At 30.8% G+C, this 13438-nt stretch overlaps 2 long non-coding RNA genes across 2 annotated transcripts; both read right to left on the bottom strand.

The window, feature by feature from the left end:
- Positions 1-2146: 2146 nt before the first annotated feature.
- LOC131611818 (uncharacterized) lies at positions 2147-3138 on the bottom strand. Its single transcript, XR_009287169.1, has 2 exons — positions 2879-3138; positions 2147-2409 (listed from the first exon to the last, which is right to left on the bottom strand). It is a non-coding gene; the product is annotated as an uncharacterized LOC131611818 (long non-coding RNA).
- An 8209-nt stretch (positions 3139-11347) lies between these two features.
- LOC131611811 (uncharacterized) lies at positions 11348-12010 on the bottom strand. The gene is made up of 2 exons (XR_009287165.1): positions 11732-12010; positions 11348-11565 (listed from the first exon to the last, which is right to left on the bottom strand). It is a non-coding gene; the product is annotated as an uncharacterized LOC131611811 (long non-coding RNA).
- Positions 12011-13438: the final 1428 nt, after the last annotated feature.

Below are 13438 nucleotides of genomic sequence, written 5' to 3'. Positions count from 1 at the left end.
CAGGTTTTGGAGTTTCCACGTTAATCTCTTGTGTTGTTATTTTACTCCTCTTTTTCTCTATGCTTGTTTTTCCTAAAAAGTGGTATCAAGAGCCTTGATTTTGTGGGGTATAAATTTTAGTATGCTCTGTGGTTATAGATTTGTCTGATCTTCCACACTAGAAAATATATTTTATACTCTATGTTGGTTGGGAAATTTTTGTTTTGTTGCAAAAACAGTTTTGGTTGTAATGTCAAGTTTTTCAAGAGCAGTGGAGATTGACTTAGAGAAATTTGAAGGAAGAATCAATTTTTCCTTGTGGAAAATTCAAGTCAGAGATGTTTTGATACAATTAGGATTACACATGGCGTTGAAAGAAAATATTTCTAACATGAAAAACGAGAAGTGGGAGGAACTAGATTTAAGAGCTTCAAGTACAATCTTCATGTCTTTGGCTAAGAATATTCTTGCTAATGTTCTTGGTATGTCGTCAGCCAAAGATATTTGGGAGAAACTTGAAGGGCTATATCAAGAAAAGGTTATATCAAATCGGTTGTTGTTAAAAAGAGAAGTTTCATAGCTTGTGTATGGATGAACATATAAAATTATCTAATCATCTAAGTGTTCTTAATGATATTGTTTCTAAATTAAAAACTATTGAAGTCAAGATTGAAGATGAAGATAATGCTTTGAGACTCATATGGTCTCTTTCATATTCCTTTGAGCATATTAAACCTATTTTGATATATGGGAAGGAAACTTTGAGGTTTGAAGAAATTGCTAGTAAAATTATTTCTAAAGAAAGAAGATTGAAGGGTGAGGATAGTACTTCATCAAATTCAATGTTGGTTGTTAAAGGAAGGCCTTATCTGAAGAAAAACAATGAAACGAGTGTGAGATGTTGGAAATATGGAAAGATTGGACATACAAAGTATAAGTGTCCTAATTTGGCAGCATCAAAGAATGTATTTGGGTCAAATGCTAGCAGTGTTTCTCTTGTTATGAAAGAGGATGATCTTCTCTAAAAGTTGAGAAGTATGTCCTCATGACATTTTTACTGTCATGGAAAAGTACGTATTATTGCTAGCGTATTAACACATGGAAATTGATGCAAAGTTTTTTGTGAGATTGTGCAAGTGACTATACTCTTTATGGTGGAGTATGATTGTCGGTAAAGACAATGAAAGTTAATGTGTCATTTTCAATCAAGGTAGAGATTTTTGGGGTTGGATGAAAATATACATGTTGAAGAAGTTCCACATTATTTAGTTTTGTGAAGAAAGATATATATATATATATATATATATATATATATATATATATATATATATATATATATATATATATATATATATATATATATATATATATATATATTCAAGTTGTTTTTTACAAGATGTACCAGTAAACAACACTTTAAGCTTTTATTTTACTTTTTTATATTTTTTCTTATATTTTTGTTTTATAATGTTGTGATGGGGTATTTAAATATTTGCTTTAGAGAGTGCGTGAGTATTAGGGTCTTGGGGTGGTTGAGGGTAGCCTATGTCTTGTAACAATTTTCACTATTCTCTAGTTATCATTTCACAACTGTTGTAGTTTTGTCTTCGGTTTTGTTGTTTCTTCGTTAATATATTGTGTTGTTATCTGTTCCTTTTTTCTCTATACTTTGTTTTTTTCCTATAGGTTTGGGTCATAAACCAAGAGTTATGTGACACTGGCTTTGAAAATATAAAAAAATTATTGCCGATGATCAAACCAATGATTATTTTAACTATTTCTTCGATTAATTAAAAATCATGGGTGTAAAGTGACAAGTTTGTATGACGCTCTTCGTTCCCTCGTTTGTATCACTGAAGCAAAATCTCCTTTGTGCCCTGGATAAAAAAAATGTTTTCTTTTTTGTAGTTATGGTAAAATCAATTTTATTAACCGAGATAAAATTATTTGTTCATATTAATGTGTGTTTTTGATGGAGGTCTTTTACATAATTCACTTTGTTTACATTTATTTTCTTACCGGACACTTTGTTTACTTATGCTCTTTGGAGTGGCTTTATTTGTAAATTTAAACAATAAAATAAAATTATTTATCACATACTACTAATCCAAACATTTTCTAAATTTTAAATCGTGACAATAAAAAACAGAAGATAATAGAAGATGAATAAGAGAATCATAAAGAATTTAACATATAGTGGTTACGAATGACAAGGAAGAGGAAAATGGACGGAGATCCACACGAACTAATGATAAAACATAGATTCATGACAAAGCCTAGTGCTTTTCTTGAATTCTTCTTGTTCATCATGCCATTTCAACAACTTTCACAAAATTTTACTTTCTCAATGATTTTTGGGTATTGGGATCGGAAAACTTGCCGGAGTACCAGCTTTCCTTACGTGCTAGGCTTCTCATGTAGGCTTAACCGCTGACATAAAAAAACATTTTCAAAGTTAGATCATTAACCAAAAGCAAGAATATAGTAGGGATCCCTTAGGTTATTTTATTATAATAATATAGTCATTTAAGTTTTTTTTCCTACATGTTGGTCTTAGAAATTAACTAATATGTGCATCGTTACTCTTTTTTAATTGAAAAAATATATTAATTGTGGATGTAATTATTTTGAGTGATATGAAAATGACGAAGTGAAATCATAAATAAAACCATTAACATTTCAATATGTTCAAAATGTGAGAAAAATACGGTAGAAATCACCCTAAAAGACTAAGTTATAACAACAACAAAACTTAAAATACTATCTTATTACAATAGAATAATTTAAAAGTCCCTGATATATTTTTGTCTTCCCAGAAAAACTAAGAACATACATATACATTTAGCAATCATATTAAAATTAGAAGGAAGTATGATAGAAATGATGAAGTGAAACTTACGCTCGTTTTCGTACATGGGGTATTTACAACGAAATTTACATATAGGATGTGCAATGACTCTGGGGTACATCATGGATTTGTAGCAATAACTGTAGCATGCTTCTGGGGTCATCAATTTCCCTCCTTGAACAGTTACAACACAAACCAACAACAACAATGCTAGTAATTTGTTTGACATTTTTCTTTCTAATGAAAATGAAAAATTATTTGCTTTGTTGTTGTTGGTAGTTTTATATATTTTCCTTCTTCCTAAATCCTGATGATTATATATGTGTTTATTTTTAGGAGATATGTTTTAATGGATATAAAGTAGTTAACAAAATTTTAGGATTACCATGTGTTAATTTTCTTTTATAAGAAAAATTATTTGGTGTTTTGGATTTTGTGTGTATTAGTATCAATTAATAAAATTGTTTTAAAATTTAAGTTTCTTTTAAAATTATTAAATATTAAAAAATATTAGTATTTTGAGCTGTAAATAAGATACACTCTTATAGGCCTAATCACAAGCACCATACACAACGACACAAAGAATAGGTGGGACTTCACTCAATCACATAACATGTGATTCCGACCTCCATCTCACTTCTAATAGTTGGATCTAAACAAAAGGTGATCCGCACGAGGCGCTGGATTAGGTAAAAAAAAGTTTAATTGCTCGGAATATATAAGCTCGACGCACGTTAATTTAATGTATTCTCTTCATTAATCAATGACATGAGTGTTGGAGTGCTAGCTTTGTAATTTCATTCCATCCACCGCACCTAAGCATACACCACTGCATTTGAATCCGATTTCACTATTTAGTTCTTGAGATTAGCTAGGTAAAGTCATTGTTTGGCTCTTGAGCTCATCCTCTGAAAAGCTCTTGTTCAGTTCTTGTGATTAGCCAAGTAAAATCTCTATTTATTTCTAAGCTCAACCGATGAAAAGCCCTTGTTTGGTTTGAGGATTAGGTAGTGTGGAATCTCCTGTTTGGTTATAAGAATGTTTGTGGGCATAACCTATGAAAAATTCACATCTCATTATAGTGGAAACTCTTTAAAGGAAACTTTGGGGGGGGGGGGGGGGGGGGGGGGGTAAGATTATGTCAAGTGTTTAGGAAAAAACAATATAAATCTCTGATGCATTTCTCTCTACCCTTGTCTCTTGATATTATTGCTCTCTATTGTTAGAACAAGATTTACAATGAGTCTCTATGTTTTGACGATAATAATATATATATATATATATATGTATTTTGTATGTAACAATTTAGTTTCTAATAGTTTTCTTGAGTGTACAAATATTGTGTTCTAAAAAGATTCTGGATTGCTGTCCGTAAAGAATCATCAGAAACAAGCAAGGCGATTCGGAAAAACTATTTACATCTGACTCTGAATAAACATCAGTAATTCTAGAAGAATACTAAATGCTCATCAGAAGTGGAGTTACTGTGTGCCTCTCAAATAATAAGTTGTTGCTTCACAAGTCATAAGTAATCAGAAGGAAGAATTCCGTTAGAGCTTATGTTCCAAGATATGAAATCAACATACAAGGGCGAGCTTTCAAGTCAAGATCACATGTCGAGAATCGTTCATCAGAAAAGTTGTTGCTTCTAAATTCTGAAGACAAAGTCAAAGATTCTAAATACATCAAAGGTCAAGCCATGAATACAAGATCAGACTCAAGGATGTATTGAAGATCCAAGAATCAGAAGTGCTCTCAACAATGAAAGAACTTGTTTTCAGATTGATTGTTGCCTATATATCTAGAAAATAATGTTCCAATTCTTAAAGGATTCTGAAGCAAAATCTGGATAAGATATAGCATCACAAGACCACTCCAGATCAGAAGTCGAGTATCGATTTTCAGAAGAGTTGTTGCTACCAGTTTTGATAAACGAGACTTTGGCAAATTATAAGATAATGATTTTATACTTCTCAACAAAGTAGTTTATGAACTACACATCAGAATCATTATCAGAAAGATAAAGACAAGATGATCTCTTCCAAGTTAACTATTTCAGAACCAGAAGTACATTATTTGAAGATAAGGTCAAAGAACTCAGTCAAGAAGAAAATAGTACAACAGTACATTACAGATTCCACTATAATCAAATGGGTGTACTATTTTACAGAAGCTGTCTCCCACCTACTCACAACATATCAAGCTACAAGATAAAGGAAAGTACTATCTATAGTAATTCTTGATTATATCTGTTGGGAACTAGCCGTTGGAAGTCAAAAAGACATTCTTATCCTTCAATGTCTCTTTCGAGAGCTATAAAAGAAGACCAAATCATCCAACAAAGGTTGAAGATGTTGGAAACACCTATGTCTCTAACATCACAATCATTAATTCAAATGTAGCTGATGTAGCCATTGATGTCATTGGTATTGCTACTGAAGTTACTACTACTATTGATGTTACGTCTGATGTTCATACTGCAATAACGACTGTTGTCGTTGCAGTTGTCAATTGTTATTTGGCTTGAATGGAACTCAACCAACACAGATTGATAAAGATCAACACATGAAGAAAGAAGACAAGTATTCAGAAGTCGTTGATCAAGAGGCATCTGTTAAAAGAGAAGCTGAAGCTCATGCCAACTCAAAATGCTACTAGGACAATTAGTTGATGCTAAGGCCTAAGTTGTTATGTTGAAGCTTATCAGATCGAAGAAGAGAAGAAAGAAGATTCTACAAGATGCTACTAAACTCTAATCGTATACATCTTGATAGAAATCAGAGGAAGAAAGAAGTTGTTTCTCGTGACTTACACAACAAAGAAGATGAAGAAGATGACCACCACTACACCAAAAATAACTTTAGGCAGCACACCTTAGCCAACGCTTATTTCCAAAATGCACTACAAGATGCTACCCAACATACAATCATATACATCTTTGTAGAACAATATAAACACAAGAGCTGTTGCTCGTATTGGCCCACAAAGGAGCTCAAACTCTCTAATGTGTTCAAGTGACTCCCCTCATCAAAATCCAAGTCCAAGTGTGGCTCAATTCAAAATCAGCAACTTCCAATTTCATCTGGTGCACAAATTAGGGTTTTTGACCTAATTCATATTGGGAGTTGACTTTTAATCAAGAATGTCCCCATGGCTCAAATTATGGTTCAAGGATCTCCAATGCTTCATTATAATCCACTCATATCATTCATTTGATTGGAATAACTTGATTCAATTGGTATTTACAAGAAAGCAATTCATTTGGAAAAAGTCAACTATTCAAGATCACCTTTGAATTTTGAGAAATTTGGTCAACCATGGACTTTTGAAGGTCAAGATCATGAATATATGTTTATTAAAGTCATTTGATCAAGAAAAATCAATCAAGAATCAAAAGTCAACAAAAGTCAAAGTTGGAAGATTCTAAATACTTTGAAAATTTCAAAGTGTTTTAGGCTTAAAAGTGTCAAACTTCATGCACAAGTTACACCATGATCCAAGCTGAATTTGAAAAATTTTCCAACATGAAAGTTGTAGGTCTCATTCCAAACTATAACTTTGGTATTGACAAATGTTTTCCAAAAGATCAACCATTTGAAAGTTATGAGCTCATGAAGTTTTGACAAAACACTTAGAAAATTTTCTAAGTGTTTTAACCTAGTTTCCTTCCAACTTTGTCGGCATTTTTCACCAAGATTCTAAATGAATTTGAGAATCAACCTAAGACCAAAGTTGAAGAGCTTTTTGCAAGCTTTCCACAAACTACAAATTGTGTCTATAAATAGAGGCCAAAGCTTCTGAAATCAAACACACCAAAACTTTCCAAGTCACCCTCTCATCCAAAAGCTCCAAAATTCTCACTTCCATAAACTAGTGAATTTTGAGTTCTAAGCTTGTGCAGTGTCAAACAATAAACAGTCCATACCCTTACTTTAAGACTATAACTACAAATTCACCACCCTCAATTTTCACTTCCAAGCTTTACAATTAGATTCGAGTAGAGCAATACAGGTTACTTTGAATCAAGCTAATCATCCAAACACATCATATATCACCTATAGAAGCTATCCAAACCATAAAATAGCATCTGTAACACCTCCATTGACATCCACCATTGCAACTTGAAGCATTTGCAGTTGGACTAGGGTAGGGAGATTCAGGCCATTTCAAAAGCTTATGAGCATTCAGTTAGCATCCTTAAGGTCTAAGGAAGCTATTCAAATCATCAAATCTGTTTTGGGAGTGCTCTAAGTCATATCTCGATTTCCAGTTTCAGAGGTAAGTTTTCAAACTCTAGCTCTCTTACTCTTGTACCTATTTCAACAAAGCTCGATTCTATTTTGTTCAACATCATGTGAGGAGTAAACGCCCTAAATACATTTCCATTTATTCATTGTATATAGTATTTAATTTCATTTTAAAAAATTAGGGTTCATACAGATTTCTCAAAATTCTTGAGCTACAGGTTAAATAAATGATTGGTTGATACATATTTGGAATCATGATAAAAAATGGAGTAATTTTCATGTTTGTAGTTTGTTAAATGATTGAGTTTTTATGAAAATACGATTTCTGAAATTTGTTGTCTTGAGGTTGAAGATGAAGTTCAACCACATCTTAGAACATGTTTTCTATTATATACTTTTGTGTGTATTTGGTTAACAAATGAAACGCTTTGGCTCAGTGGCTAAGTTTTTAACTGGTTACCATTAGGGCGTGGGTTCAAGTCCTCCCAAGGCCAAAGTTAATTTTTTTATCACTTGTTTCAGTCACTTTTTTATTCAACTTCAATAATTTATTTAAAATAGCAAATTAAATCATTTTGGCTTGAAATTTGGCACACTCTTTATTTACCATGTATATTTTATGAGTATAATTTAAAAATCCAAAAATATTTATTATTTAATCATTTTTAAATTAAATAAAAAACAAGTTTTTATGCCGTTTAAAAGCTTTTAAAATCATTTCTTTTATTATTTTCTCACCAAGTAAATTATATATAATTTGTGTAAACAAATTAGGGCTAGGTTTAAGTCAACCTTAATGATGACATGCTCACTTAAATGATTCATCTTTTAGGGTTTAGTTTTAATCAATTTCTAAAATCAATTAGATTTAGGTAAGACAAAACCCTAAAACCCCAATTTTGATTTGTGGTCTTCAAGCTTCATCATGTTAATATAACTTGTTTCTTTGATCCTCCTAAACTTATATACTTGTTGATACACTTGTACAAATTCTTTTTGACATATATCCTTGTACATTCATACCTTGGTTATGTTATTGTCTTTGTATGTATATATATATATATATATATATATATATATATATATATATATATATATATATATATATATATATATATATATATATATATATATATATACATTGTCTACTAACCCACATGCATGAGATATTTATCCATCCATCATCACATCATATTCATACATACATGAAATAATATTGAGGTATGTCATTATTTTATTCATCAAACTTTTATCTTTGAGTTTACATCTTGATATTGTTGAACTCACCCTTTGATTACATCCATGATACATATGTTATCTCACACACACACACACACACACTTGAGATATTCATCATGAATGATTGCTTGAGATGTTGCCTAAAACACCAGAGGAATTGGAATGGTATTGACTAAAATTGCAATGATGAGATACTAGTATGTTATTTGTAATAAAACTAATAGACTAAACTAATGGGATTTTACACACAAAACCATAACACAAACTAACTTAGGGAACAAGCTAACTTAAACAATTGGGCTTAACGAACAGGCTCAATTCGACATGCTAACATCATAGCATTTCGACTACTGCATACTTGAGCATACTTCGACTATAGCATTACAGGCCTTCAACTACAACATGTGAATAGACTTTGACGGTATACTAAGATCCTGTCAAATTGTCAAACTAAGAAGCTACCCTTTGACCGTACTAGAGTTCGATCCAATATTTTATTGAACACTAAGAAAAAAACCTAGAACCCATGCGAAAACAATACTTTGTGTTATTACATGTGATTGGCAAATTTTAGCGATATGTCCTGTCGAGGTGCTTCTTAGAGCAATATGGTAAGTAACATGGTAAGTAAGGTGTTCTAACATTTTACAAGACATCATGTCTCAAGCTGCTTACTTGACACACAAGTTTTAATGGATGGAATCTCGCACTTTTAGGATTTGTTTCCTTTTGCATTCAATCAAATATTTGATTTTAAAGCTCGTACTCATTTGGAAAACATTTATTCAATATTCATTTTTAGTAAAATTGAAATTCTTATTTATATCAGATTTAGATTTTATTATATTTGTGTTAATCAAGATTCAAAATCAACATTATGAAGATTGATTTTCTGTGCGCGTTGTGGAATCCAGCTGCGGTTTTGCTAAAGCTCTAATTGGGCTTTAATGCCGGGAAATTATTGCTATATAAGGAGGTGTTCCTCGTATGTGAAGACTTAGACGTTGCATTGTGAAGCTTGATATTTTAGTTATTCTTGATTCCTTTTGTTTTGAGTTGTAATACTTTATTCCAGAGTTATCTTTCTAAGTTATAAGAATAGAGTATTTATGTTGTAGTTGTGATTCATCACTTCATATACTTTTGTAATTGTACAAACACTTGGGAGAGTGTTTGAGTGAAAGTGAGAAGGTTCTTAGATTTAGGGAGTGTTTGGATCAAAGTTCACGGGTAGTATTAGGAAAAGGGCCCTAAATTGGGAGAGTTTGTACGAGATTGTTGTGTACTATAGACTAGTAAGAGTGAATTTCTTTTCAGTATGATCAAGTCCTCCATGCGTAGGTGACTTTTCATTGAATTGGGTTAACAATTACTAGTGTTATTTATTTCATACATTTATATTATTTGTTAAAAATCATGTTTTCATGCCCATTCTTGTAACATTGTGTCAAACATCTTGTTGTTAGTAGAAAAAAAATTTAATTGGCATCATAAAAAGCACCATGTTCTAGATGGGTGAGTTCCAGTGTTTTCTCTATATTCTGTTCAAGATGGACAACACAAAAGAAGGAGGATGGTGAATAGTTCTTGATGGTACGAATTATGATTTTCGGATTCTACTATGATTATCTTTCTCAAGATAGTAGACAACAAGACTTGGAAAGCAATATTAAATTGATGGACTCCTCTAAAGGTCGTACTTGAAGACATCACTGCAACTTTAAAGCCTAAAAAGTATTTTTCAAAGGAAGAAGATAAATAAGCACTTGGAGATTCTCATTTCCTTAATGCCATTTATAATGGAATTAACTTTTCTTTTACGTTTTGTATTAAGAGGGGTTGCAGCAGTTGTTGTATGGGAGGTGCTTGTCGAATCGGCCATGGCTATCTAAATAAAGAAAGATAGCAGAGACAATAGTGTGAATCAAACAACATGTAGAAATACACTAACTAACATTTCAGTGAAAAAAAATATCAAGAGAAATTAGTTCAGTGATATATATCTCAAACCATTTTAGTGATATAAACCTCAAACTTGATAAAGAAGAGCAAACGTATCAGTGATATAAACTATTTTAGTGATATAAACCGCATACTTCATAAAGAAGAACAAACGTACATACCTCAAACGATTTATGGTTGGAATATAGATTATGTCCGAGTTTTGATGCATACCTATTGGAAGAGTTTTGATAAGAGTGACAATGAAAATCACATAGGATTTTTGTGAAGAGAAAGATGAAATGAGCGTTGATAGGTAAATGAAAAGTTAGAAACTGGATAGTACTTTAAAGTATTTCATGAAAAATATGTGACACGTCAGTTTTATATAAAAGACGAAGTGAATATACTTATTAAAAATAGAAAATAGAAAATAGCATCATAGTGCCATATTATGCATATTCATTTAAAAGATCTATCACATCAGTTTTTGATGATAATCAACAGAGTTGAATATATGAAATAATATATATTTTTTGTAATAAAAGGGGGAAAGTAAGTAATAATCTTCATTCTCAATAATTCAATTTGTAAAGAAAAATGTTTATTAATTCTTTTGTATGATTTAATTTCTTAATTTTCTTAAAAAAAGTTTTAGGCTCTCATTAAAAAACATATATAATTAATAAATTATCAGCAAATGACTTTATATAGGATAATTTACCGACTAATTGATGATCAAGAACTAATACGTCATCCAATTGAATTTGTAATTGAATTTGTAATGTTTGATAAAATTAGTGATTTATTTAAGTTATAGAATTTAAAATGACTTAAAAATGTTTAGTTAATTAATTTTGAAGTTTTTTTCAATTTAAGATAGCATATATTAAATTGAAAAGAAATTGATAAACTAAAATGTTTAAATATTAAATTACTTAAATTAACTTATAAAAATTGTAAATCAAGAAAATAAATTATAAATTCGTGTGAAAAATGATAATATCAAACGATTTTATTTAATAAATATTAAGGGTTGTAAAATATGAATCATAAGCTACATACTTCAAATAAAGCATCACCAATCAAAGAATGAATAGAGAATAACAATTCAATTTATTATATGATAAAAAATTACAATGAAGGGAAAAGAGGATCTTGACATAAATTGTTACAAACATAGCAATTCATGACAAAGTCGTTGTGTTTTTACTTGAATCCATTATGCCCTATGGGTGTGTGGAGCAGGGGCCAAAGAACCTCTGGGAGCACCAACTGGACCATGCTTCCTTGGGGCGGTACCACGAAAAGCTACCACAATAAACATTTAATTTAGAATCATCGTAAAAATTTAATCAAACAAAATCGATTTAGATGAAATACACTTTACTCTTATTAATAATAATAATAATAATAATAATAAAAAAGAGTTCATCTCTGAGTCGCTTTTATAGCATAAAGATAAAGTGAAACTTACATTCCCACATGGTGAAACTACAACGAAATTTACATAGTCTGTCACAAACGCCTTTGGGCCATACACATCCAGCGATGCAATAAACGAAGCAATCTGCTGGAGGCACTACTTTTTCACCATATTTAACAGAAATATGCTGACCTTGAGCAGTTACAAGGCACACTACTAACAATAAAGCAACAAATTTGTTTGACATTTTACTTTCAAACTTTAAAACTTGTAACAAGCTTTTATTATTATGCTTTATTGTTGGTAGTTTTATTGTTTTCCTCTTTTCCGATTTGTTTATGTAGAATATGGAAAGTATATATACATGTGTTTGTGGGTTCTGAGCCACAAATAATGTCAAAGTTTGATACTAAAATTTAGTTGGCTTATTTTTTTGTGTGTCTATTTTTATGAGTTAAAAGAATAGGGAGGAAAGAAGAGTTTTATTGTCCAACCATTTGTTTGTTTAACATTGATTTCTATTTATTCTTAGGCAAACATTGCGTCTCCTTAAATACTGCAGGTTTTACTACCTTGTTTAATTTTAGAATTATTATCTATATTATTTATTTTTCAAATTAGTTTTCTTAAAAAATGTTATTTCTAAAAATATGTTTTATAAGTTTTGAATATATTTTTATTTTTATTTTGAAAAAATATTAGTTCTATATTTAGTTTTCTAAAAAAATGTTATTTCTAAACAAAATATTTTAGTATGTGATCTTTAATGACTTTAGTAGCTGAATTCAAAATAGTTAGTTTTAGGAGGAATAACTCAAAGAAAAGGAAATGTGATATAGAAAGAGGGAGTATTGCAAAAGGTGTTTCTGAAGAAACGAAAAACACAATAAAATGAGAGTTTATAGGTGTGATTTTTATGACCATATCATTAACATGTTTAGGTTGATATGGTTCTTCTCCTTTTGGTTTCACATATTCTATGCCTTTTCTGACATTTCTACTAACTCCATAAATCATTGACGCCATTTTTGCTTCTGTCTAAGCTTTTGGATAGAAATTTTTGAAAACTATGATCATATTATTTTATGATATTATCAGAACTAGTTAAAACTTTCGAGTCAGATTCCTTCTGAGCTTTTTGTAACTCATTTTTAATAACATAGTTTTTATTTTTAAGTTTAAAAAGGTTTTCTTTTAGCTCAGAGTTTTTTTGTTTTTAGTTTACTAGTTTCTTCAGCGTCAGATACCAGACCTTGTTTCAGGTTCTTGTATTTGAGTTGAAGTTGCTGATATTTTTCAAGAATTTCTAACAGACTATTTTCTAGTCGAGGTCTAGAAAAGTTAGAGAATACCTCTTCTTCTGAGTCTGATTTTGATGAGTTAGTGTTATCTGATATACTAGCCATTAAAGTAATGTTGGCATGTACATCTTCTGATTCAGATTCTGCTTCACAAGATTCTGAGTCATCCCACGTAGCCATAAGACTTTTCTTCTTACTTTTGTTGAAACTCTAATTTGGCTTTTCTTTCTGTAGTTTAGTACGATCGCTTTTATAGTGACCAGGTTCCTTGTATTCATAACAGACAATCTCCTTTCTTCTAGACTTTATGTGCCCAGAGGATGATCCAGAGTGGTCGTTTGATCTTCTAAGATTTATGAATTTCATTTTTCTGTGCTTCCATAGTTGTTGGACCCTTCTGAAGAGAAGAGATAGCTCGTATTCTTCTGATGAGGATCCTCCAGAGCATTATTCTTCT

This window comes from Vicia villosa, linkage group LG1, assembly GCF_029867415.1.
Source record: "Vicia villosa cultivar HV-30 ecotype Madison, WI linkage group LG1, Vvil1.0, whole genome shotgun sequence".
Taxonomy (NCBI): Eukaryota; Viridiplantae; Streptophyta; class Magnoliopsida; order Fabales; family Fabaceae; genus Vicia; species Vicia villosa.
The sequence above is the reverse complement of the archived record's forward strand: the minus strand, read 5'-3'. Positions and strand labels throughout refer to the sequence as shown.